This window comes from Balaenoptera ricei, chromosome 8, assembly GCF_028023285.1.
Source record: "Balaenoptera ricei isolate mBalRic1 chromosome 8, mBalRic1.hap2, whole genome shotgun sequence".
In the NCBI taxonomy this organism is placed as follows: Eukaryota; Metazoa; Chordata; class Mammalia; order Artiodactyla; family Balaenopteridae; genus Balaenoptera; species Balaenoptera ricei.
Genome location: NC_082646.1, coordinates 15697432 through 15725376, shown reverse-complemented (window position 1 = coordinate 15725376; position 27945 = coordinate 15697432). Strand labels below are relative to the sequence as shown.

At 50.1% G+C, this 27945-nt stretch overlaps 1 long non-coding RNA gene across 4 annotated transcripts in view; it reads right to left on the bottom strand.

The window, feature by feature from the left end:
- The window catches only part of LOC132370397 (uncharacterized), a 283270-nt gene that overhangs the window by 210303 nt on the left and 45022 nt on the right, over positions 1-27945 (bottom strand). For 2 of the 4 annotated variants that reach the window (XR_009504555.1, XR_009504556.1), the window contains exon 1: positions 14178-14263. The exons of 1 other annotated variant lie outside the window; for it this stretch is intronic. This is a non-coding gene — a long non-coding RNA (uncharacterized LOC132370397). Of the gene's footprint in view, positions 1-14177; positions 14264-27945 lie in introns of those variants that run through there. One more of the 4 variants, XR_009504558.1, reaches the window with a different exon arrangement.

The window sequence follows — 27945 nt, the reverse complement described above, 5'->3', positions numbered from 1 at the left end:
GGGCCTTCCCAGCGACCCCGGCCTCCAAGCTCCAGACACCCAGAGTTTAAAAATATGCTGCAAAGACTGTGCATTCACCAGCTTAGCTGACGACAATGGAGTGGGCGCTGCCAGGCCCTGGGACACGTGCGCCGCAGCCCCTGTTATGCGCTAACAGCACCGTCTCACCCCAGGCCCCTTTACCTGTATGATGAGAAGCGCTGACTTTAGTCCCTGCGGTCCCCTCCCACCCTCACGTCCTGTGTGTCCCTGACTCTCTGAAGTCCCAGCCTGCCTCCAAGGGTGGTTTGAGAACCAAATGAAGTGTGACCATGGAGGTGCAGGATGGCCCGGGAACAGAAGAGATAAGCTTGGGAGCCCCAATAGGAGGGAGAGAACAGACTTGCCTAGGCACAGCCTCCAGTGGGACATCACAGAGCCCTGGGTGGCTGAGTCAGTCTTCTCCCAAGGGCCTGGGGCCACCTGCACTATCTCTCTGATCATAGCAGCTCTGTAGCTGTCTCCATTTGGGTTGGAAATGGTGGGCTTTTTGTAGTTTTAAGGTCTTCAGACCCCTCCCTCTGCTCTTTTCCTTATTAAAGTTTCCCTTACCCAGCTTAGATAATATCCAAAAATCAATTGCTTGTTTTCCTGTCTGTTTAGAAATCAAAGTGGGACTTAGAGGGGAAGCCTGCAGGCCAGGAGGCAGCCCCAGGCTGAGCCAGAGGCTCTGGGAGGGAGAGGGCCCGGGCAGCTGGCTTCTAAGCTCAGTTGTAAAGGAGCTGAGTGTTTGGGGGTCTCTGAGGGCCTCAGGGTTGGAAAAGCCCGCAGAGCTGAGCTCTCAGTTGACAGGGCCACCCCTCCCCTCCTCCGCTTTCCCTCAGCCCCAAACAGGGCCTGGAGCACCAAGCCCGCTTCAGGCCACAGCTCAACCAGCGGAATGGGGCTAGATCAGCCAGTTCCAGCATTAGTTGGTCTTTAAAAGAAAGCAACTCAAACTCGCGTGCAGGCTGCTCACACACACCCCAAACTACCTCCCCATGAGGCCTGGGTTCCAAGAAGGCTCTATGGCTAGGTGTGGCTGGGTCTAGCGAGCCAAGAGGGGAGACCTTTAGAAAATTCTAGAGAGAAGCAAATAAAAGAGCTCTGGAAAAACTATGGAGACAGTTAAAAGATCAGTGGTTGGCAGAGGTTAGGAGGGAGGGAGGGAGGGATGAATAGGTAGAGCATAGGGGATTTTTAGGGCAGTGAAAATATTCTGTATGATACCGACATGCATTTGTCAAAACCCGTAGAAGGTACAAGGCCAAGAGTGAACCTTAATGTAAACTGTGAACTTTAGTTAATAATAATAATGTATCCATATTGGTTCATCAGTTTTAACAAACGGCCCACACTAATGCAAGATGCTAATAATATAGGAAACTGGGCGGGGAGGGGTGTATGGGAACTGTCTGTACTTGCAACTCAATTTTTCTGTAAACCTAAAACTGCTCTAAATTATTATATCTATTAATTTAAAAATAACAATAATAGCCAAATCTGGAAACGACCCAATTGTTCATTAACAAGTGGATGGTTAAACAACCTATGGAACATGCATACCATGAAACACTGCCCACCGAGATAAGGAATGAACTGTTCACACACACACACACACACACACGTACGTACACACACACACACGTACGTACACACATACACACACAGCCCTGGGTTCTAGTGACAGTGACACTAACGTGCTGTGTGGCCCTAGGCAAGTCATTTGCAGTTTCTGGGTCTCATTGAGGTCCCATGCAAACCTTCCCACTCTGGCCCACCTCACTGCCTCACTCTTGTCAGCAGATGAAGGATGAGATGAAGCTACATTTGATCCCTCTCTTGCCCCCAAGAAGGAATAAGCTCTCCACGGCCCCTGGCCCCTTGGCAGCCCTGACAGCTTCACCCTCTCCCAGCCAAGCACCCAGGGTTTTCCTCTAATCCGGCTCAGCCAGGATCCTGCTTGGAAGGACCACAGGCCAGGTATCAGCAGTAGCAGCACACGCCTCACCCCCCGCCAGCCCCAAGGCTCCAGCTACTCTGGAGTCCCAACTCACCCCTCCCTCCCATCCCGACTCTCCCTCTGCTCTCCTGACTTGTCCATACATCACCAGGAATGCAATACCCTTTAAAAAAAACCATTCTACTCTGAACTAACAGAGCCAGGCCTCATTGTTCCCAATATCACCAAGCAATTTCTGAGCTAGGGAAGTGTTGAATTGGAGCCGGAAGATGGGCAATTGGGCAAGGTCAGCTGACATGGTGCCGAGCGGGGGTTGAGAGCTCAAGGGAGGTGAGAGGAAGGGCTCAGCTTGGAATGTGGGATGAAGGACGCTGGGGTCTCCGGAGGTGGAAGCAGAGGTGACACGCTAACATTTGCCATCTCTGCACTTCCAACCCCACTCACTGTGCCCAACTATGGGTTCACCTGGAATGTAACTTCTTCACCAACTGACAAAAATCTTTAAATTGTGCCCACCTGCTCTAATTGCTCGACTCTCCTTGCTGCAAGTTTTTACAGCAGAAGTCCAGCCAAAAAGCGTTTGAACAACTCCAGATCCCGGAGCACATTGCCCAGTCCCCGCCTGCACAAGGCCTACAAGTATCCTTCAAGGAAGGTCCCCCGGGTCCCTCCTCTAACCCAGCTCTCAGAGAATCACTTGACCCTCGCCCCGGCCCTGGCTATCCTGACATTTGGCTCTTGAACAAATTTAGTGCCTGTCACATTCATTTAGCTCCTGGATCACATACTACAAGCACAACATTGGGCTCTGTACATTAACAATCTAATGCTATTATCAACTACACTTATGAGCAGGGACCATATTTATTTATTTATCTTTATATCTTCAGTCCCAAATGTGGTTCCAGATACACAGTAGGATCTTAATAAACGTAAAATGAACAGAATACTCTAGTGGTTGTACAGTTCTGGACACAGTGTTGACTGAATGACATCAATTATCTAAAGAGACATCCAGGGACTTCCCTGGCCGTCCAGTGGTTAAGACTCCGCACTTCCACTGCAGGGGACGCAAGTCGAACTAAGACCCCGAATGCTGTGTGGCATGGCCTAAATAAATAAATAGACAAACAAACAGATATCCAAAAACTCTTAAGGGAAAGAAATCCATTTCCCACAGTCCTAGAACAGTGATTTCCAGCAGAAATCTCTGCAATGATGGGCGTGCTCTGTATCTGAGTTGCCCCAATGTCTAGCCACCAACTACCTGGGGCTATTGAGCACTTGAAATGTGGCTAGTGTGACTGAGGAGTTAGATTTTACATGTTAATTAATTCTAATTTAAATAGCCACAAACTGGACAGTGCAATCCTAGAAAAAGGTGATTCTGGAGATGGGCTCATAAATGAAATGAATGTAAAAGCTCCTATTAAGAACTTGGTGCCACAGCATGGTGTGTAATAAAGAGCATGGTCTAGGGTTCAAATCCCTGTTTTCAAGTTACTAGCAAGTTATTTAACTCTCTGTGCTTCTGTTCCTAATCTGAATAACAAGAATAACATTTACCACATAGGATTCCTGTGAGGGTCCAATGAGTTAATACATTTAAACAGTGTCTTGAATATTATAATGAGTACTCCACATATATGAACTGTTGCTATTACTGGCATTAAAAATGTTTGTTGAAGATATATATATATATATATATATATATATATATATATAAACTAAACAACAAGGACCTACTGTATAGCACAAGGAACTATACTCAATATCTTATAATAATCTATAAAGGAAAATAATATGAAGAAGAATATATATGTGTATAACTGAATCACTTTGCTGTACACCAAAAACTAACACAACATTGTAAATCAACTATACTTCAATTTTTTAAAAGTTTATTGAGTCTGAATGTGCATCTACCAAAGAATATTTGCTAATGTTTATTGATCACCTACCAAGTGTCAAGCACTGTGCTAAGAACTTGACAATCGCCCTAAGAGTGAGGTATGATTGTCAACATATTAAACGTGAGAAACTGAGGCTAAAGGAGGTTGAGTGTCCAGATTCCAACTGACAATATGCCTGTTTCCACAATCTCTACTCAGTCTGTTTCCTCATCCATAGACTGAGTCTTAGACCAGTGTCTATATCACAACTTTGGCAGGTAGATAAATAAGAGTATGCACATGGCCTGTGCTTAGTATAAAGCAATCGTTCCCATCTGGGGGCAATTTGCCCCCCAGGGAACAGCTGGCAGTGTCTGGAGGTGTTTGGGGTTGTCACAACTGGGGGCGGGGCGTGGGTAGGTGTTGTTACTGGCATCTAGTGGGTAGAGCCCAGGGTTGCTGCTAAACTTCCTACAAGCACAGGCAGCCTTTACAACAAAGGATTATCTGACCCAAAATGTCAGTAGTGTCAAAGTTGAGAAACACTGGTCCAGAGCCTCACTGACAGTATTCAATACTGTGTTGGCAATGAGAGAAAGAAGGCAACTGAATCTACAAATTTCAAAAGGTGCACATTTTGTTCAGAGTCTGGAACAGCAGTGCTGTAGCAGGGCAGTAGGTTCAGGGAATTGGTTTCATTCTTCAAATCACAGAGGGTTATCACTTGCCAGATGACAGAGCAATGTGCCTGGCACTGCAGGGGCTTGTGCTTAAAAAACAGGATCCCCACTCTCTAGACACTTGTGATGAAATTGTACCAACACAAGGTTAGGAAATAGAGGAGGAGGAATCAGGGGGCTGAGTCATTCAAGACTACAAAGGGAGGGGGTGAAATCACTCCAGCCCACTCCCTCATTTCACAGGTGAGGAGCATAGAGGGTAGAGAAAGGGCCCTGAGCCACAGACACTATGGACGAAAAGCGTGGAGCTCCTGAAGAGGCCAATCACCCTCTGTACCCCAATTTTTTACGTACAAAGTAGGAATGATACATTCTGCTCCTCCATTTGACTGCAAGTTGCCCAATCTCCAACCAGGTTAGCATGTCAACCAAACACCATCATCAACATCAGTACCATTTACTGAGCACTTACTATGTGTCATGTATCGCACGGAGAGCAAAATCTCACTTAACCTTAGAACAACCCAATTTTACAAATGAAATAACTGAGTCCAGCCCCAGACTACCAGACCCTAGAGCAACAGCTCTTAATCTCCATGCTATACATCCTCTCTTGGCATCAGACTGGAGTCTGAACAATGATGGGTCCATTTCACGCTCTGCCCCTCCACACAACACAACTGGACCACCATCCCTTGCCATGCCCTGACCCACTGCAGAAATTGTAAGCGTCTCCCAGGTCCCAGCACAGCACCTGGCATCCAGGATTGAGATGGGAGGTTGGCTCCTTGGGCTCCATGGATAAAAGCCAAAGTCACAGCTTCTCCCCACTGTGCACAGGACCCATGCCTGACACTCATAACCCAATTAGGGCCAGGGAGATAACAGGTAATGAAACAATAACAGTACATGGCAGCATAGGTGCTGAAATTAACAAAACTCTGTGGGAGTTTGGAGCTCTCACCTTAAGTGCTTGGAGATCAGGAAGCAGGGAGAGAGAACAGAGAGGGCTTCATCAAATCCACGCACTTGCCCTGGAACTTAAAGGAAGGGGAGGAGTTCTCCTGACAAACTCAGGGTGAGAAGTGAGGAAAAAGGCATTCCCAGCAGAGGGACTTGGGTGAACAAAGGCAGAGGTGGGCAAGGCAGCTGAAGTGGGCAAAAGAGGATTCCAGTTTGGTAGGAACAAGATAGGACCTTCTTGTGATATAGACAAATGAAGAGGGGCTAGGCAGTGGGCATCCAAAAGCACCCTCTAGATTGAGGCAGGTTAGTGTTAGCGATGTTTCAAAAGGGATTTGCAAGTGAATTATTTATGGTAGTAACAAGCAAGCACTCATTTAGCTTATATCCCACATTATACAAACACAGCATTGAGTTGTGCAAGTTAAGGCCCTAATGCCACTCTAAATTAAATTCATCAGTGTCTTAATTAAGGTCTATATTTAGTTCTTAATTAAAGGGGAGAGAAAAATCCACGATGTTGCATAGCAGAGATCTGAAATGGAGATAAATCATCTTTCTGCCGGTATACTGGACACATGCCCACCCACTCTCAAAACTCAGCCCCCTACTGCGGGTGCAATCCTTTAATCCTTCCTTCTTTCCTTCCCTCCTTCCATCTTTCCTTCCTTTCTCTTTCATTCCTTTATTCTTTTATTTATTCTACATCAAATTATTGAGCACCTACTATGTGTCAGGCACTGAGCTTTGATTATGGGGCACAGTAGGGAATAAATTAGAGATGGTCCCTGCCCTCAACGACTTGCACTCCAGAGAATGCCAATGGATACATACATGTCTCAGCTTTGAAACCTCCCTGGGTCTCCATTGCTCTCCAGGCCTTTCCAGCCAGGAGAATCCTGGTGTCTGGACACCCTAGGTGATGCCACCGCTGATGCCTTCATCCTATCAGCCAGAGAGAGCCTTGAAGAGTGGCCATGTGGGTCCTCCAGTCCCCTGCCCCCACCATGCTGACCAAGCTCCCATGTGGACCAGTGGCAGGGCAGACCCTCAGTACCGAATTCTACTCTGCTGTCCCCTCTAGCAAAGGATGAAGACTTGTCAGAAGGATGAGGAAGGGGTTATGAGCTTCCCTTTGACCCTAAGATTCTAGGATTCCCCAACACCAAGTGGGGCACTGGGTCCGGGGAGTGGCTTCACTGAACAGGGTTTATGAAGGAAGATCACAGAACACAGGATGTTACAGCCACAAAAACCTGTGCAGCTTGGCAATCTGAGTTCCTGGGAGGTCAAGTGACTTGTTCAAGAAAACAGAGAGTTAACAAAGGGCAAGAGCTAGAATCCACATCTGCTTTGTGCCAAGGACTGTATCCAAGGGGACACGAGCATGGGTAAGCCAGGGTTCCTGCCCTCAGCTCATCTGCTGAGGGAGGAGGGAGCCAGTGCAAATTGGGAGGGGGAGGCTTGAAGTCGGCAAGGCAACCATGTGGATTATCAATAAAATCTGCCCATCTTCATCCCCCAGAAAATGTTTTTCTCCAGGGCTGACTGGGCACAGTAGAAGCCTGCTGGGATTGGGGGGGGGGGGGTGGTAAACCAGATCATGACAGCACAATGCCAGTATGCCAGGACAGAGGCTCCCCTCACTTGCTGAACCCACTAGAAGCATGAGGACTGCCTTCTGCCAGGGCAAGAGGCTGTGGGCTGTGCTAAAGATGTCAGAGTTAGTTACGAAAAGAAATGGGACAGAAGGGCATCCCAGTCGGGAAAATGGATTGCACAAAGGTACAGAATCAAGGAAGCAGGGCGAGTTAAGAAAACCTCAGCGATTTTTGTGTGGTGGGAGGGGATGGGATAGGTGAGGTGGAAAAGATTGGCTGGAGCCGCAATCCCACTCCTGGGCATATACCCTGAGAAAACCATCATTCAAAAAGAGTCATGTACCACAATGTTCATTGCAGTGCTATTTACAATAGCCAGGACATGGAAGCACCCTAAGTGTCCACCGACAGATGAATGGATAAAGAAGATGTGGCACATATATACAATGGAATATTACTCAGCCATAAAAAGGAACGAAATTGAGTTATCTGTAGTGAGGTGGATGGACCTAGAGTCTGTCATACAGAGTGAAGTAAGTCAGAAACAGAAACCATATGCTAACACATATATATGGAATCTAAAAAAAAAAAATTGTTCTGAAGAACCTAGGGGCAGGACAGGACTAAAGATGCAGATGTAGAGAATGGACTTGAGAACACGGGGAGGGGGAAGGGTAAGCTGGGACGAAGTAAGAGAGTGGCATGGACATATATACACTACCAAATGTAAAATAGATAGCTAGTGGGAAGCAGCCACATGGCACAGGGAGATCAGCTCGGTGCTTTGTGACCACCTAGAGGGGTGGCATAGGGAGGGTGGGAGGGAGATGCAAGAGGGAGGAGATATGGGGATATATGTATATGTATAGCTGATTCACTTTGTTATACAGCACAAACTAACACACCACTGTAAGGCAATTATACTCCAATAAAGATGTTTTTAAAAGAAGAAAATTGGCTGGAGCCGGCCTGGGGAAGGCCTTGAACGCCGGCATTTCACCCCTCCGCTCAGCCTCCGGGCAACCTCGGAAGGACGCACACCGCTCGCTCTCATAGCAGAGCTACCAGGAGAAGGGTGGTCCTCCCCGGTGTCCGGCCCCATGCGGGCGAGCCCCGCAGCGCCCGAGCAGAAACTCCACGGGCAAGCACCCCGCTTCACAGCACAGCCTCGGGGTGGGCAGGGGTGGCGCGTTACGTTAGAGCTAGCGACTTGCTACCGGGGAAGCGGCGCTAAAACCCAGGGACCCGGTGGGTGCAGCGGGTCCGGGGAGCGGCGGGGGCGGGCGCCGAACCAGCCCGGAAGGGGAACTTGGCACAATCGGCGCATCAAAGCGGTGCAGCTGCGGCTCGCTGAGCCCGCGCGGCTTTCTTCTCTCCGCTCTCTTCTCCCCGATTAATCAGCGGCTACAGCGCGGCGCTTTGATCCCCGAAATCAAACCCTCCGTCTGATGGGTGACTTGATGTTATGCTAATCCGAGCTGATTGAGCTGAGATAATTACACTTCATCCAGGTTTCCTGGGAGTTCCGAATAAATATTGATGCACATCTGTCCCCGGCTCAGGTGTAGCGGGGAGCTTTGCGATGGCAACAGTTTCGGCCGGCCCGGGAGCGCGCGCACTGCAGCCAGCCGCCCGCCTTCGCCAGCCGCCGCCCGCCTTCGCCGCTGCGCCGGGATGCTGCGAGCCGGGCGGGATTCCCAGAGCCTCGCTGAGCGGGGCCCGCGAGGCGACCGGGGAGGGGACGAAGACCTGGCGCTTTGCGGTTCGGGGGCCTGGTTTGAGTTTCAGCGTCCCCGTATGGGCTGTGTGGTGTTGGACGTGTCACTTAACCTCTCTGAGCCCCAGAGCCTACCCATTTCTCTAGATTGCCGCGGAGATTAAATGAGATGCGTGAGAAGGGGCTGACCTGTGCGGAGTCACACTTGGCCTTGCTGCGGGGCCCTCCCCACCGACAGCCCGGAGGCGCTGGGAGAAGGCACCCCAGCCGGGGTAATCTCCCCGCCAACGCTCGTGCGCCCGGGGCTGCGCGCTCCAGACGGTATAGAAATGAATAATAAAGCAAGCGCTTCGGTGGCGCCGCTCCTCCCCGCGGGCTAATTAGATCGTGTTTGTAAAGCACTTCGAAGACAAAACGCGCCCCAAGTGTTAATTATCGTTAGCCCCGTCCCAACACGCTTCCTGAGCAGCGCGGGAAGCCGGGAGAGGCCCCTTGCCAGCCTGCGCTGCAGCTGCTGGGCAGGTACAGAGACCCCAAGCGCGGGGACCGCCGCAGGTCCGCTACCCGCCACCCTTCCGAGCTCTAATCCCTTTCCCAGGCCCTCCGGAGATCCCAACGCAAGAATAAAGACGGGGGGAGGAAAAGGAGCGGGTTACAAGACACAACAATCTGCAGATGTATCCATCCCGCTCCGGGGAAGAGCTAGGGGGTGTCCAGGAAGGCCTCACTGAGGAAGCGCCCCATATTTTGGAGGTGTAGGAGCTGGCCGAGAGGACGGGGGGAATACCTCCTGGTACTGACCTGGACGACCCTAACCAACGTGTCTTCCGAAATCTTGCAGAATTTGCCCCCAGAACCACGCCCCCCATTGACCAGAGACCCTGTTCTCCAGTCCCCGCGTGCTGTAAGGCCTGGACCAGCGCTGAGGGACCATGGGGGCACGACCCCCAGCTCAAGCGGGTTCTGGGTGTACCAGGCAGTAATCCTAGCAGAACCTGGCCTTGCACTCAGAGTTAGACTCACCTGGAAGTGGTAAAACCGAGACAATATTATCTAGTCCCTTTTCCCACCTTTATTGGGATGATGATTATAAGACCCAGATCAGTGAAGGGTCTCCATACACAGAGCCAGGTGGAAGCAGAGCTGAGCCCCAGTCTCCAGACTTCTCCTCCAGTGCTCTGCAAGCTCACCTTACTGTTCCCTTGGAATAACCACAGCAGTACTTAGAAAAATAATAATGAATAATGTGCAGAGTTCATTACCTTTTACAAAGTTCATTACCTTTTACCTTTTACAAAGGTTACAAACCCTAACCCTAACCCTAACCCTATGCCGCCATATGCACTATCTCAGTAGGTCCTAATGAACCACCGAAGCGCAGAGGTGTCAGGGGATTTGCCCTGGGTCACACCCTGGTTAGTGACAATGCTGGGGCAGGAGCCCTGGGTGCCATCTACAGATCCTGTGCAGTACCTTCCAGCTCACCTTCTTAGAGTGCCTGGAATCGTATTTCTTTAAATGCATGCAATTCTTGCCTATACTGTAGCTCACGCTGCTTTCCTAAAATTAAGCATTTTTCTGTCAACAAGCATCTTTGCCCAGAGATGTTTCCTATTATCTTCAGAAGCTGGTGGATGCGGCTGAGCCCCTAGCCCTCTTCCTCAGAAGCATGAAAAGACGAGTCTCTTGAACAAGGGGTGTGGGGCGGGGTTGGATGGAGGGTACCCCACCCTCTGAGAAAGAAGACTCTAAACTCCTCAGGGCAGGGATTGGACGGCACTATCCCTTTCTTCTCCATCATTCCTAACCCGGTGTTTAGGGATGTTGGTTGAATGCCCAGCAGGTGTGAAACTGAGAAGCAAATGGCCTGAGGCCTGGGAGAAGGAAGGAGGGGCAAGGCGACCAAGTTCAGCCCTTTCCGGACACCAGGCTTCTCCAGCTTTCACGTGCATATAGGGAGTCACCTGGGAGCCCCTTAAAGGGCAGATTCCCAGATCCAGCCAGAGATTCCAATGTAGAAGTCTAAGTTAGAGCCCCTGGAATCTTCTTTAAACACTCACTGCACAGCCCCTCCCCCAGGCGTTCCTCCAACCCCTCTCTGAGAAGCCCTGCCTACCAGGAGCTGAGCATTGAGCAGACCCCCTGCGGTCAGCCTGGGGAGTGCGGGGGAAGGGAGAACGCTCATTCAAACAGAAGACAGGTGATGCCCAGGGAAGCAGGGCATTGGGCCTGGTTGTGGGGCGGTAGGAAAGCTTCGGCCCCCTCTCTGGGAGTGGCTTGGGTTTCAGCAGCAGCGGTGAAGAGGGGCTAGGGAGAGGTTAGGGACAGCCTGGGGGCAGAGCTAATACAGGCTTCCTCTGAGGACTTCTGCAGAGAGGAGCAGCATTTAGTCCACTGGACGCCCAAGCCCTGCCACTTGTCACTAGGTCAGTGGGCGAGTAGGTGTGCTGCTGGTCAAGAGCTTTGGGGGGTAGGACAGGGCTGCCTTACCCATTAGTCACAGGGCACACAGGGCCCATCATACTTTTAGGGGCCTGAGGAAATGTTTGAATTTCTTTTAAAATCAGAAGAAAACAAATGAACTTTCAGATAGGATAAAGTGTTTTAACATGTAATATCAAATTTTTCATCTTTATACCAATACAGTTGTAAAACAGAATTATTTATTTTTATTTTTTTTTATTTTTAATGGAGGAAGGGACCCATGAAAGCAAGAGTGCCAGGGGTCACAGAAGTCGGAATGCAGCCTGGGCAGGAGGTTGAGGGATGTGAGGAGGGAGGAAGGTGAGTGGCCTGGAGCCTAGGATGCTTCCCACCGGGAGATATGACTTAATTGGCAGCCAGAGCCTGCAGTCGGCCTGGCCCCTCCCTGGCAGCGCCCAGGGCTCTGTGGGAAGAGGCAGCCTCTGAATCTGCCCTAGAGTTACCAAAGTGATTATAATCGACACTGGGGCAATGCTCCCTAAAGAGACGGAGCCCCACAGGCTGGGCCCTGCCGGGGATTAGCTGGCTGGGCTCAAAATGGGAACAGGGAAGAGGACCCACCTCCTGTGCCTTTGGATAGAAATAAATTAATGTAAATGAGATCCAGGTGAGTGCATTTATTTTATAGCTAATATTTGGGCACTTTTTGATCCCGAGCTGGGATCTTCATTCTCGTCCAGAAGTGAAGAGGAAGAGGGAGAAGAAACAAAAAGAGAAGGACCACTCTGGCCAAGGCTCCCTCTCCTCCTCTTGCCTTACCTCCCCGCCATCCTAATACCCTGCAAGGTCCCAGACTCTGTGGGTGGTGAGCAAGCGGCCCCACCTGTAGTCAGAGGCCACGTTCCCTAATCCAGAAATTAAAGCGCCCGGAGAAAACAGGCTAATCAAATTATACATTCCTGAGAACCATTTATAAGCCGGGTACATTCTTTAATCTTAATTAGAAATCTGAGCGGCTCCCACCGTCTCTGTAATCAACATTGAAACAGCGCTGACCCCCATGGCGCTAACCTTGAGAGCCACACACAGGTAGGTTAGGAGAGCTGGAGGCTGCTCCGGCCTCCTCACCGGAGAAGGGGTGTTCGTGGGGCTGTGGGCAAGGTTGAATACCTCAGCTGCCCCCGCAACACCCCGAGTCCTCCCCCCACCAAGGACACACGTACAGTCTCAATCCAGTTCACCCTCACTCACCGCCACCCCGAACCAGGACCAGGTTTAGGACCTTGAATCTCTCACCTATCAATTATAATACCTTTCTAGCCGGCCTATTCTCTGTGCTGCAAGCCTATGATCTTTCTACCAAGCACATCTAACCATGGGCTTGCCTTTAAAACTCCTCCGAGGTTTCTCGGAGCCTTCAAGACACGATGCAACACCCCTCTCTCCCCAGCACAGTGCCTTACTTAGGCTTTGTGGTCTAGCCCCTGCCTACCTCTCTATCCCACTCCCCCATGACACTGAAGGAGTTCAGGGCATGCCACCCCAAAACATGCTACTCTGGCATAAGGATTATTTTGAGCTGAAGGCAATTTTTAAAAAGCAGACACAAGGCGAACTCTCTGGCCTCCTCTTCTCTACCAGGAAGAGCAGGATGATTCTTCATCACTGTAAACAACTCTAGACTCTTATCAGCCCGGAGATGGCACTAGAGGAATCTACATAAAAAATCTCGCTAAAACAACTTTTATCTTCTTTTAGTTTCCTCCACATATTTACCTTGCCACGTTTTACCACCTTTAAAGGCCTAAACCCTTGTTTCTTTGCTTATCACGTCTCTACAAATTTATTCTTCCTTGTCAGGATGCTGTATAAGCCCCAGTTCTGGCCTCTCTCACCTTCTGAGAGGGCCCACACTTTGTGGAGCGTGTGTCTCTCTAAATAAATCCACTTCTTACCTATCACTCTGTCTCTCACTGAACTCTTTCTGTGACGAGACATCAAGAACCTGCGCTTCATTAAGTCCTGAAACCAGATACTGAACCCCACCAGGTGGGAGAAGTTAACTGTCTGCTGCCCACAAGCAGGTGGACCCCAGAATGGTTGGAACCAGAAGGTTGACGATGCCGACTCCCGCTTACCTCCCCACCGACCAATCAGAAGAATGTCCACCAGCTGATCACGCCCTCCTCTTTGAACCATTACTGTAAAACTCCTCACTACCCCCTCCAGGTTGGGACACAGTTTTGAGGGCATGAGCCTGCTGTGGCCCCCTTTGCCTGGCAAAGCAATAAAGCTATTCTTTTCTACTTCACCCAAAAAAAAAAAAAAAAAAAAGCCCCAGTTCTGACCACCTCTTTGAGTTACTCACCACTGAGTTCTCCCACATGTCGATGCATGACCTAATAAACTCTGGTTTTTTTCTCCTTAATCTGTCTTCCGTCAGTCTAATTTTCAGGGCCCCAGGCAATGAACCCAAGATGGGCAGAGGCAAAGAGAGTTTTCTTTCCCCACCATACTGAACTACTATCATCCCCTGCGTATACCAGGCACTTTCATTTTCTGAGCTTTTGCACATATTGTGCATCCTGCCCAGGATGTTTTCCTCTGGCTTTAACAACCTAGTCAGCTCCTACTTAGCCTTTAAAACCTTGCAAAGAAAACATATGTCCACACAAAGGCTTGCACAGGAAGGGTCACAGCGGCATGATTCATAATAGCCCCAAACTGGAAACAATCCAAATGTCCATCAACCAGACAATGTATAAACAAACTGTGGTACATCCATCCAATGGAATACAACTCAGCGATCAGAAGAAACAAACTACTGTCACATGTAACAACAAGAGTGAACCTCAACAATATTATGCTAAGTGAAGGAAGCCAGACACAGAAGACTATGTATTGTATGATTCTATTTACCTGAAATTTCCAGAAAAGGCAAACCCACAGAGGCAGAAAGCAGACTGGTTCTTGCCTTGTCCCGAGGGAAGGAGCAGTAATTGACAGCACACAGGCATGCAGGGACTCTGGGGCTGGTGGAAATGTTCTAAAATGGGCTTGTGGTGATAGTTGCACAACTGCCTAACCTTCAAAAATCATTGAAATTCCACACTTACAATGGGTGAGCTTTATGGTATAAATAAAATTAACAGCAAAGCTGTTAATCAGTAAAGCTAATTGATGGATGGATGTAGAGATGAATGGATGAATTTGTAATGAAACAAGTATAATACATGGTGAGAGTAGAATCTAGGTGGTGGGTGGAGTGTTCACTGAGCCTTCTTTCAGCTTCTCTGTATGCTTAACATTTTCCATGATACAATGTTGGGGGAGAGCAGTCCTTGCTAAGGTCTCACTTTTCTGAAGTGTTTCTCCTTTGTCTCCCTTCGCTCCACACACCCACCCTGGAAAGGACTCATCACTCACCCTTGTTACTAACCTTGTTTCCCTTATGAGGCTCTGTCCTTGAGAAGCTGATCTTTGTTCTGCCCAGGGTCACTTGAGGAATCCTGTTACTTTTGCAAAGATGAAGCCTGAAGGAGTTCATCGTTTAAAGGATCAGAATATAACAAAACCTGTATTTTGGGGGGTTTTGTTTTGTTTTAGTAGTTTAGCAAAATTTGCCTTACCCTTTGATTGCTGGGGCAGATGCTCAATTTATGTAACAAAGCAGTGCCTCTTGGGAGGAAAGAGATAGATGAACTGCCTAATGTCTGCTCCCCAAGACTCAGGAATCAGGGAGATCTGTGGCTGGACTAATGGCCTGTAAAATCCAGTCCCCTAAACTAGAATTATCTTAGGATTACCATAAGCAGGTGTCCAGGTGGGTAACCTAAGCCCAAGTTAAGGACACAGAAGTGCCTGGGAGAGGGCTGGTTTGGGGAAACCATGTGGGTGGTGCAAAACTTCCTCCAGACCCAGAGATCCTCGGGCAGTTTCTACTTCTGGTATTGATAACAATGGCTGAGCATGTGAGTTTGATCCATGAGTGCTGAAGGTTTGAAGACCAAGTTTGGGGCCCCACTGCAGTCTGGCAGGGGCCTTAGGATCAAAGGACAAGAGCCTGTGGGCTATGCAATCCTATCTGGACTGAGCAATCCTATTTGGACTGAGTATACCACCAGGATTACTGGACAATTCAAGGGGTTTGGGGGGGGACTTCAAGAGAGAGGTCTCAGACTAACTGCTAATCAGGAAGGTGTACTCTCGGGCAACCGGATTTTAAAATGTGCCCCACGTTTAAGCAGTGGTTCACACCAGTTGCAACCGTACAGACCCTATGCCTGTGTTTCCTCATGTATCTGTCCGACTGGAGAGTAAGGCCTGTGAAGGCAGGGACTGCATGTCATTTGTCTCTACAGCCTCAACATAGGTCCTGGCACATGGTAGGTGCCAATCTGGAAGCCAGGAGTCCCAATCCATGGGCCCTGTTCTGATACCGCCACACTGTGTGGCATCAAGCAAATCCCCGGAGCCTGGATTTTCTCTGTCCTGTGTCACCCATGCCAAGAAGGGAGCAGGGACAGCATGCTTGTGAAGGACCTGAAACTTTTGGGAGAGGGAGAGAATTGATAATAAAGCAGACTCTAAGGCAGAACACCCTAAGGCAGGGGTCCCCAACCCCCCGGCCACAGACTGGTACCGATCCTCGGCCTGTTAGGAACCGGGCCACACAGCAGGAGGTGAGCGGCGGGCGAGCGAGCGAAGCTTCATCTGCCACTACCCATCGCTCCCCATCGCTGGCATTACCGCCTGAACCATTGCCCCATTCCGTCCATGGAAAAACTGTCTTCCACGAAACCGGTCCCTGGTGCCAAAAAGGTTGGGGACCACTGCCCTAAGGAGTAAGTCCAAGTAAGGCTCAAGTTCATGCATTCACTCATTCAATCCACGTGGGGACTGGTATTCCAAGGCACAGTGCTGGGAACCAGGGACGGAGCTATGTATATGACAGTCTGCTTCTGAGACTCTCCCAGCCTGGAATATGATATGATCTCACGGGGGTGCAAAAGTACTATTGGAACTGTGTCAGTTAGCATGTTTTTGGCTGCAAGTCACAAAAATCCTCATTCAAGGTGACTTAAATAAAAAGGAAAATGTATTCTCTTATGCAGCAGGATGTCCAGGACTAAGGCAGGATCAAGAGTTGGCTTCCTCAATGGCTCAGTGATGTGACTGGGAGCCCAGCTCCTTTCTGCCTCTCCTCCTTGCTTTCCCCGGTTTGGGTTTCATCTTTAGTCTGGTGACAAGATCAGCTGGGGCAGTTCAAGCCATCTCTTCTAGACTTGGTGCCACGCAGCACACAAAGAGGGTAGATTTTTCTCTTTTGTAGCTGTCTTCTAGAAGCAACAAGACCTTTTCCAGAAGGTCCTTGGTCTATCTCTTTTTGTGTCTTACTGGTCCAAATGTGGGGTACCTTCTCAATTCCTGAACCAGTCACTGGCAAGGGGACTGGGTGTATTTTAGACCAGACTCTCCTCTGAGGCTTGGGAGTCATGAGGAGTCAGCTTCCCCTAAAGCCACGGACTGTGTGGAAGAGTGGTGAGTACCCAACTGAAATCAGGGTCTGTCATAAATTTTAAAACTTAGAGATGAGTAATGGGTAAACTACCAACAGTGTCCACGATAGGATACCCAAGGAAGGCATGGGTAAGCCAGGAAAGCTTCTAGAGGAGTTGACCTATGAGCTGGGTCTTTAACAACGGGCAGGAGTTATCGGTGAGATGAGAGAAGGTTATCCCAGGCACTCGGCTCAGCATTTGCAAAAGCATAACTAGATGTTCAAAGAACAAGGAGATGCCTGGCAGGACTGGAGCGCTGGGGGACATGAGTGAGACGGCAAATCCAAATCAGGTTGCAAAGACGGTCAGGGGTAACACAGGGAAGGCCCTCACAGGCAGTGTGAGGAACCTGAACTTCAGCCAGTGGGAACCAGAGGAGTCTGAGGGATAACTCTGAAGGCAATGTGAGAATGTCCCAGTATAACTGGGAGGGAGCCGGAGCCCTTGAATTAGGAACACGGCTGCATCCCTCTCATGCTAACCCCGCCCCCCCACCAGGTTTTCCCAGCATCCTCGGAGCTGTCCATGGTATCTTCTCTACAATTTGGGAATGAAAGGTGGGGCAGGCGCTGACAGCAGGCGAGCAGCTGCGATCACTGCCTCACTGTGGGTGTGTAGCAAGGACACGGGTGCATGGATAAAAGGGAATGAACACAGTGCCCTCCCGGTAGCCCTGAATGAAGCCACCACTCATGGACACAGAGAAACAGGTCTGTTTCTCCAGCCCAGCTGCTCCCCAGTGAGACTCGTCCTCACACCCATCATGCAATCAGCCACCCAGGCAGCCAGCCGGCTTTGCTAAGGTAGCTGCTGTCCCCACCACTGCTGCCATGTGGCCTGCTGCCCACCTCCTGCTGGGAGAAAGGACGCATCAAGACTCCCGTGAGGGATTCCAGTGAGGAAACCACAAGCTACTGACCCCACGCCAGCCCCTAGATTAGCCTACAGACACGCCAAACTCTGCCCCGCACTGCTTCTCCCTTGAGTTACTGAGCTCTGCTCCTCTCTCCCCTTCCCTCACCAGCCCCACGGCAGGGTCTGCCCCAGCTCCTCCTCTTCCTCACCACCTCTTTGCCCCCTCAAACTCCCATAGTCTGTCTCCCACCCCAACCAGGCTATAATAGGGCTGAGGCCACTAATCGCCTCCCAATGACCACATCCAGTGAGCTCTTCTCAGTCCTCATCTTCCATGACCTCTGAGTGGCATTTCTCACTCTGGACAACCCCCTTCTGCTTAAGCTCAGTTCCGGGTACGCAACCTTTAACTTGCCAGCCCTTGATTTCAGCAGTCCTGCACTGCTGCTGGCCGGTTTCCTCCCCTCTGGCCATCTCCTACAGGCTCCCCTCACAACTCCTCCCCCACCAAGCCCACGTGTGTGCTCCCACTGGCTCTACCTCCAGACATGCTTTCTCACCTCCCCCTTTCTCCTGGTGGCCTGTTTGTGTGTAAAGATGACTTATGTCTAAATCTCCAGGCCCCCTCACCTCCTGAGAAAGCCCCAGTCTCCCTTCTTTTTTATTTATTTATTTTTTTAATTTTATTTTTAACATCTTTATTGGAGTATAATTGCTTTACAGTGATGTGTTAGTTTCTGCTTTATAACAAAGTGAATCAGTTATACGTATACATATATCCCCATATCCCCTCCCTCTTGCATCTCCCTCCCACCCTCCCTATCCCACCCCTCTAGGTGGTCACAAAGCACCGAGCTGATCTCCCTGTGCTAGGCGGCTGCTTCCCACTAGCTATCTATTTTACATTTGGTAGTGTATATATGTCCATGCCACTCTCTCACTTTGTCCCAGCTTACCCTTCCCCCTCCCCATGTCCTCAGTCCATTCTCTACATCTACACCTTTATTCCTGTCCTGCCCCTAGGTTCTTCAGAACCATTTTTTTTTTAGATTCCATATATATGTGTTAGCATACGGTATTTGTTTTTCTCTTTCTGACTTACTGCACTCTGTATGACAGACTCTAGGTCCATCCACCTCACTACAAATAACCAGTCTCCCTTCTTGAGGGTTCTTCTGGATCCTTCTCTCTGGTTATCCTTATAACAGCTCAAACCCCAATGTCTGGCGCCAAAGCCATCGTCTTTTCCCCACCCCACCCAGTTCCTCCTCTTCACTTCCCAGCTTCTCAGAATGCCGCCGCGTCTCCCAAGCAGCCAAATTTGAAACCCTGGAGTTCTTCATGTGCCTTACTCTCCCTTGTTCTTCCCATCCTATCAGTAGCCAAGCTTTTAGAGTCTCACAATTCTGATATTTGTCATGTCTTGACATAAACATTAGTGGTTACACATATATCTGTCCAATGAAGCTCAAACTCCCCAGCTTGGCATCCAAGGCCCTCTGTAGTCTGCCCCGGCCTCTCCTTTCAGCTTTGTTTGCTAGCACTCTGGGTACCTCCCCACTTTGCTCCTGCTGCCTTCTCTTCCTGCAATGCTTTCTCTCCCCAACCTGATGTGTCCATCCTTTGCTTCCTGTCTCAAATATCAGTTCCCTGTATGGGAGCAGAAAGAACCACCAGCTTTAGTGCTGAAAAGCCTGGGTTGGAGGCATAGCTTGGATCTACACCACAGTTGGGCTCTTAATACTTTTGCTTGGAATTGAACTTTACCCTCTGAACCTCAGGTCTTTTCCCTTTGTCCCACTGGGGAAGAGAGGAATGCAGGCTCCTTGCAGACAGGACAGCCCTGACAGGAGAGAAGGGAGGGTGTCCAGGCCCCTCTTCCCATCTCATCCACTCATCTGGAGAGAGGGAGCGACTGAGAGCACAGAAGGGAGAGCAGAAGCGACTCTTACCACTGTCGCTGAAAGAGCTGCAGTTCCCATATTGCAGGCCCCGGTAAAATGCTGAGTGAGACAGAAAGCGATTCCTCCCACACTGCCATATGCTCATATCAGGGCAGTGAGCCAGAGCTGCAAGACACGTCAGTCTGTATGGCTCTGTCCACGAACATCTCCCTTGCGAGGGGCACATTCATCAGTTCTTTGTGTGTCATAAACAGCAGCTTCGTCTACATGCAAGCTTGGCCTCCCTGTGCTATTTCTGTAAAGGTTCTAACTATGACTCAGATCTTTTCCTCTCATTATCTCTCATATTCCAGTTTCCAGAAGAAAGTGGGCTAGTACCAGTGATTCCAGAGCTGGCTGTTTCTCAATATCCAGTCCTGTATCAGCAGCCAAGACCTAAGGGTCTGTCTGCCTGCCAATGCAGGGGACACGGGTTCGAGCCCTGCTCTGGGAAGATACCACATGCCGTGGAGCAACTGGGCCCATGAGCCACAATTACTGAGCCTGCGCGTCTGGAGCCTGTGCTCCGCAACAAGAGAGGCCGCGATAGTGAGAGGCCCGCGCACCGCGATGAAGAGTGGCCCCCACTCGCCACAACTAGAGAAAGCCCTCGCACAGAAACGAAGACCCAACACAGCCAAAAATAAATAAATAAATAAATATATTTTTAAAAAAAAGAACTTCAATTAGGTGTCCTCTGAAGCTACTCTTTTTAAAAATTTCCAGCTAATAATTTCATGAAAGAATTTTTTAGGCCTTTTCTTTCTAGTGCTCTCACCTAAGTGAGAAGTTGGCTCTTCACCTGGATCATCCAATTCTTTCTTCCCAAATTGCAATTCCAGTCTCAGTGTGGGTGTCCATGTCCCTACGGCTTTCTAGTGATATTTCATGGCTCATGCTGACTCTATCTCCACCTCTTCACCTCAAGTCCAGCATTTAGGAAACAGCAGCTCAGCCAAATGGCGTCCATCTGCAGTGCAGCTACCCCAAAAGGTAGCTCCCCAGTTGTTATCATTACCTGCACTCTTCCTGGAAGCACAGGAAGGTCAACCCATTATCAGAAATAAATCTTCTACATGGAAACAACCTAAACGTCCATCGACAGATGAATGGACAAAGACGATGTGGTACATATATACAGTGGAATACTACTCAGCCATAAAAAAGAATGAAATAATGCCATTTGCAGCAACATGGATGCAACTAGAGATTATCAGACTAAGTGAAGTAAGTCAGACAGAGATAGACAAATACCATATGATATCACTTATATGTGGAATCTAAAATATGACACAAATGAACATATCTATGAAACAGAAACAGACTCACAGACATAGAGAACAGACTTGTGGTTGCCAAGAGGGAGGGGAATGGGGGAGGGATGGATTGGGAGTTCGGGATTAGCAGATGCAAACTATTATATATAGAATGGATAAACAACAAGGTCCTACCATATAGCAGAGGGAACTATATTCTATATCTGTGATAAGCCATAATGGAAAAGAATATGCAAAAGAATGTATATATATATATAATTGAATCACTTTGCTGTACAGCAGAAATTAACACAACATGGTATATAACTATACAATAAAATAAATTTTTTTAAAAAAGAAAGAAATTTTCTCATCAGGCAATCAAGCACACAAGCTAGAGGAGAGTACAAAGTAGTTCTCTCCTTTGCTCCGTGCCAAGTCCCCCTTGACTGACATCTGGGGTTCTGCCCTTCTGCTCCCCTGCCCCTCTCAGGCTTCAGGCCTCTCTTCTTCCCTCCCAGGGTCCAGCTGCCTCTTCCTCTGACCTCTGGCTGAGAAACTCAGGCAATAGTTTCCATCCAGTTTTCCCCTTGATGGAAATCAAAAGGGGCTTCAGATTCTGCAAGTCTCGCATGTAGGATGAAGGAATCAGCCCCCCAGAAACAATACGCAAGAAGAGAAAGCTTCTCTAGCTCCACAGGTCTTACTTAGCCTTCACTATGAATCAAAACGACTCGGGCAGCTTTCTCAGAACAAAAATGCCTGGGTGGTCTGGGGTGAGGTCCAGGCACTACCTTCAATCTCCAGGTAATTCTGAAGTGCAGCCAGGGTTGAGAACCACTGCACTGATACTGATCATCATTCATGGTGTAACTGAAATGCATGATTATTGCTAACAGAGTCTCTGTTGTTTTCCTCTCTCTTACCAAAGCCCTCTTCTTCTGCTGGATATAGGCCAAGTGCCCAGTACAGAGACAGGTCTCCATCCCAGGAAAGAGGTCCGGATACATAATCAAACAGCCTTCCATTTCATACAGCTGTACTAACCTGGAGCTAGAGGACAAGAGTTGATGGGGTTGGTTCTTTCCAGCTCTCAATGACAGACAATAAGTAGTACAAGGCAGTGTGCAATGAGGATAGTAAAAAGGAGATCGCTGTTGCCAGTACCTCCTCTTCTCCCCCCCATCAGAATCTGGTTGAAGACACCCACTGATCTGGGGGTTTCACCCCAGAAGAAGTGCTGCGCCTCTGCTGAACTGGAAGATGGAAGAGGGAAAGGGAGGTAGTTTGGGGCCAGAATAAAAGGCTGAGGGAGCAGGCTAGACTCTCACTCCTCAGAACTCTTCCAGGTCCCCAGAGAAACTCTGGATTTCCCCCTTCATCCCAGGAGCTCAGGGTCCTCTGAAACATGGTACTCAAGCCAGCAGCCCTGCCAGGGACCGCTGTGTCCTGGGAGAGAAGATTGAAGGCAAGGCTGGCTTCCTCAGGACCAGCTCAGGCATCCTCCTCAATCCTTCTCACTCAATTGCTTGGTCCCCAGCATCATCATCTGGCCCTGGGCTCCTGCAAATACAGTTTCTTCTCAGTTATCTGCTGATGGGCTCTGCTGCCTGGGCTGCAGCAAGAAGAGATCAGTGTGATGCAGAAGGGACCACAGTGTGTGAGATGTGTGTCTCTATCTAGGGACCAAGGTTAAATACAGATGCTCAGGTTGTGTTCCTTGCTGTACTGACGCTCTCGGCGCTGTGCTGCTTTTCTCTATAGTGCCTTTTATTCTACTTCCCCAGCTGCCTCTCCACTTGTGGAGAGGCAGGTGTGATCAGCTCCATTCTACAGATCAGGAAATGGAGACTCCAGGAAGCGAGGCCCTTCTCCCAGCTAATGGCAGGGCTAGGATGACAGTCTGAGCCTCCTGACTCCCATCCCCATACCCTCCTTCATCTTTTCCCAGGAATACTCTATTGGGGGAAAAGCTGTGGACACCAACACCCAGTCCAGGAGGATGTTTTTCCAGGGGCATCTCTCCCCACTCCCAACCCCAGCCCCCCAATTCTAACTCAAGGATCTGCCTGACAAAAATCTTCCCCCAAAAACCTGGTCAAGAGACACAAGTCTTGGTCTCTTTGCAAGACTGCAGTCAGTGGCAGACTCTGTTTTTTTTCCTTCCCCACCGGTGGGAGCAGTCACTGTGGCTTCTACAAACATCTACTCAGTCTTAAGGAAACTGCTCAAATGTCACCTCCTCTGGGAAGTCCTCTATGCCTTCTAGCACCTTCCTCTCTGCTCCCTCAGCCCTGGATTCATGCTTCTCAACATTTTATGATTTTTTCTCTTTGGTTATTTGTTTACAGGTTGACCTCCTCTACCAGACCGTGAGCTCATCAGATAGGATACTGCCTTAGTCATCCTGATGTCCACTGCAAAACAGGCCAGAAATTATTCCCAAACACACTTAGCCTGGGGGTCCTGACAGCCCTCCTAGAACCCTGGCCCTGGATCTGCTTTGCCATATCCCTGGAAATCTCAGGATCTGGAAGGTTCCAGTTGGAGGATGATCGAGTCTCCAGCTCTACCCTGAAGCCCTCTCCATCAGTAACTATCCCATCCAAAGCCAGACATCCCCAAGTTGAGCCTGTTGGATCTCAGGGTTAAAAGACAACATGGTAAAGGGAGATGCCACCCCACCAGGGCCAGCCAGAGGGCCATCTCCCATCAGAGATGAGGTAGCTGGTCAATTCAAGATGAAATGAGGGTAGAGGATCCTGATGGGCGTGTTACGGTGATGGGGTACCATGTGGTGCATGGGCAGAGGTCCACAAAGACTCAACTTTTGCCCACATGTCCACCCAGAGGTTATCAAGGACTGAGCTCCACCCCTCCCCCCCCACCGCCCGCCCTCCGTAAGTTCAAGAGCAGACTCTGTTTCTAGATGAAGATAGGGACTCAGCTATTGGCAGAGTGGCCCATGTATAAAAGATGCTGGGGCTTCCCTGGTGGTGCAGTGGTTGAGAGTCTGCCTGCTAATGCAGGGGACACAGGTTCGAGCCCTGGTCCGGGAAGATCCCACATACTGTGGAGCAACTGGGCCCGTGAGCCACAATTACTGAGCCTGCGCATCTGGAGCCTGTGCTCCACAACAAGAGAGGCCGCGATAGTGAGAGGCCCGTGCACCGCGATGAAGAGTGGCTCCCGCTCGCCGCAACTAGAGAAAGCCCTAGCACACAAACGAAGACCCAACACAGCCAAAAATAAGTAAATAATTAAAAAAAAAAAAAAGGTGCTGGATTCATGCATGTTGAATAAACGAATGAAGAATGAATGAAACCCTACCCTCACCCAAGAGCCAGGCTGAGAGCCTCTGCAGGGAAAGGAGATCCAACCCTGGGACTGTGCAGAGGATGCCCCCCGCCAGGGCTGAGAACAAGAGCGCCTGGCGGCTTATCGGGAAATCAATAAGGAGGCGGGCCCTGCCTGGGCAGTTGATGCGCTGTAAACAGGCCTTGTGCAAACACAATCATCTCCTCGGTTATTAATGGGCTTGCTCACTGCCTCTTCATTTGTGCTCAAATATCAACAGAAAACCGTTTACTTACCATGGGGCTCCTGCTCACGCCGAGCAAATTTGGACAGGGCTAGTCAAACAGGGAGCTTGTTGTTTGGGCTAATGACAGAGCCCAGTGTAAAGTTTAGCGGTGGCAGAAGCAGGCAGAGAGGGCAGTGGCCTGCGCCTGCCCCCAGGGATGCCCTACAGGAGCTGGGTTGGGGAGAGAAGTGGGCCGGGGAGAAGTGGCCGTGAGCCACACAGCCATGGTCTCACACGTGAACCCTGCTGAGCCCCTCACACCTTGTGGTCAGCTGTGATATCCTTGGATCTTCACATTGATCCTGGGAACCAGGCCTGGCAGGAATTGCAATTGGAGTAGTGGCAGAGGACACGGGCTTTACAGAGAGACAGCACAGCACAAATCCCAGCACTGGCTAATGGCATGACTAACGTGCGGCTAGGTGCGAATTATTTGTCCTAGGCCTCAGTTTCTTCATCTGTAAAATGGGAAATGCGACAGTGCTTACCTCACAGAGTTGCCATGAAGATTAAGTGAGATAGAGCACAGCACAGTGCTCAATCCCCAGAATCCCCTTTTGCAGATGAGAAAACTGAGGCTTGAATGAATTTGAGACTCGCCCAAGGTTGTGTGCTTAGGAAGTGGCAGAGCCAGCCTGGAGGCCACGGCTTCCGCATTCAGCATTCCGAATGCTGTCCCTGGGCATGTTCCCCGGGCTCTCTGCTGTCAACGTGTACCCCACGAGCCCAGCCCCAAGACCGCATCCCACCTCGGGTGGCCAGAGTTGCCCTGAGCGCTCAGCGTGGACCAGCACAAGCTGACCTACCCTGAGAGCCCCGGCCCCTGCTCTTGCCCCCATTCTCTGTATCTCTGGTAGAACATTAACTGAGAATGGGGATCTCTGGGGCTCACCTTTCATCCTCACCCAGCCCTGTCCTCTCACAAAGTGTTGTCTCTTCTTGGAGTTTCCCCAGAACAATCTGTCTGGGCACTATGAGGCAGGAGCTTTGTCAGCTTCCCGAGTGGCCTGCGTCCCGAGTCCCTCTGCCCAGTGGCCCAGGCCTGGGGGAGGTGCCCCAAACACCTCTTTAACATCACAGATGCCTATTTAATGTCTTCCCCTGGGGGTATCAGAAGCTCTCAAGCTGAGCCCCAGACTCACCACAAAGGACTAACCCCTGGTGGCTGCAAAATCAGGGGGGGCTGAGGGGAGTGGGCAGGGAGCAGAAGGTCCTGTTATTGGAACTGCACTTTTCACCTTCCTGCTGGACCTCACATCACGTGCCTGCTACAAACAGTTACCAAGCATCTGTTGAGCACCAGGGCACCCCCATGCTAGGCCCTGGGCAAGCTACACCCCTGTCTGCGAGAGGTTTGGGTCTGTTACGGAGGTACACAAGCAAACATGCCAAGTGATCAGGGCTATGAGGCCCACAGGAAGGGCCCAGGGCGCAGGGATAAAGGGGCACTTGGTTCTGCATAGGGAATTGAAGACGACTTCATAGAGCTGGAAGGATGAGAATGAGTTTCCAGTCAAGGAGAGAAGAAAGGTCCCCCAGGTCACAACAGCAGCATGTGCAGACAGGAGGCATGAGAGAGCACGACACGGAGAACATTGAGGCTGGGGAGGTAAAATGGGACCAGTCCTCGACGACCCTTGTGTCCCACAGTATGGTAACCCATAAGTGAGCAAAGCTAACAGCATTCGTTCAGTCTCTATTTGAATGTTTTCCATGACAAGGAACTCATCCCCTCACACACCAATTTGTTCTGAGTCTGTGTTTTTGCTTTGAAGCAATACCCACCCCCCACCAAGACCTAAGTCAGCCTTTGGGCAGCACAAGGAAGCAAGTCCTCACTCGTTCTACCGAGCCCTTAGCGACTGCCTGCTGCATACTGCACCGGGTATACAGAAGTGAACAAGAAAGACCCGCCCTGCTCTCAGGGAGCTGAATTCTGGAAGGGGCAGAAGGAGACCATCCTTATAAACAAACACACAGCAAGATAATTTCCATCAGAGATAATGCTGTAAAAGTAAGGAAGTTTGTGCTGCAGTGGAGAATGCTTGTGGAGGGGGCGAGGGAGCAATTCTGGCTTTCGTGGTCATAAAATGTCTATCTGAAGAGGAGAAATTTGAACCTGAGGTGAAAGGGAAGGAAAGGACTACTGGGTTTGGGGCTTGACAGCTGGGCGTGGGGTGGTACCCAGTAACGAGATGGGAAGACAGTGGGTAGGTGGGGATAAGCAGAGGGATGGGTCGACCACCACCCACACCTCAGACAGACCACCTACCAACCTGCAGCCCACACACACCCAGGCACTGATGGGTGCCTGCCTGCGCACACGCGTTCACACACTCCCACACACACCTGATCACTTCTTTGCTCTGTGCCCACACTCACACACGGACCCAAGCGTGGGTCTTCCTCTCTGCAGTAAGGAACGCACTTGCAGGGCACACGTGCAGGGCCCGACTCCCAGGGCTGGCCATCCTCGTGGACGCCAGATGACTCAGATGCCCAGAACACGGACGCACACCTTTGTCCTCTTCCTCAGCCTCACGCACGCCCCTTCGGCCTCGCCGCGCTCACTCGTTCATCGGCTTTGTTAACCTCCACTAACGTGAATGCCCACCCCAGGGTGACTGGACTGGGTTTCTCCTCCAGAGGGAAAGAAATCCTGACGCCTGAGTCATCTGAATCTGTGGCAACGAAAGGTCTCCTGACCAGAAGGAACAAGAAAATGTCACTGGCTGATGGGAACAATTTTAATGCAAAATGCCACATTCTAATGATTGCACCTTTTGCTGTGGCCGCCAGCAAAAAGACACTTAGCTCTTTCCCAGGGGCCAGACTCTGATCAAACAGTTGTACTTCCTCCTGCCTCCCCTTTTCCCCAGAGCTGTGCATCTCTAGCCAATCTTGGCTCCTCCCAGTGCTGCACCAGGCCTCCACCTGGAGAAGGCAGAAGGATGCCCCCTGGATGGCCTGTCATGGGGCCTCTGTCACTCCTCCACCTTCGGACCCCTGGGGGGGGGGCAAGGGGCTCCAGCTCCACCCACTTTAACCCAGGACATGGGATGAGATGCTCTCCTTCGGGCTCTCACAGCCCCACACCTCCCCTATCACTACAGTCCCCTCGGTACAAGAACCACTCCTTTGCTTCCTCTCTCCTCTCCAGACTCTAAGCTGCACTTAGAGGAGAGGGATAGTGCCCATCTTGTTCATCACTGTGTCCTCGGAATCTAGCACAGGTCTGGCACATCATAGGGGCTCCATAATATTTACTAAATGGGTGAAGAATCACGGAATGAAGGAAGAAAGGAATCGAGTTCCTCTTACACAGGGCAAAGGAGAAGAACATTTTTGCTTTTTCCCGGACTGCTCTGGTGCAATGGGGCCCCCGTGGTGCGCTCAGTCACTCTCTCTACCTAAACCATCCCAGGTGGTCCCTCCCATCCTTAAACACCCTCAGAGCCTTCCCCCTCCCCTCAGCTCAGTGGGGAGCTT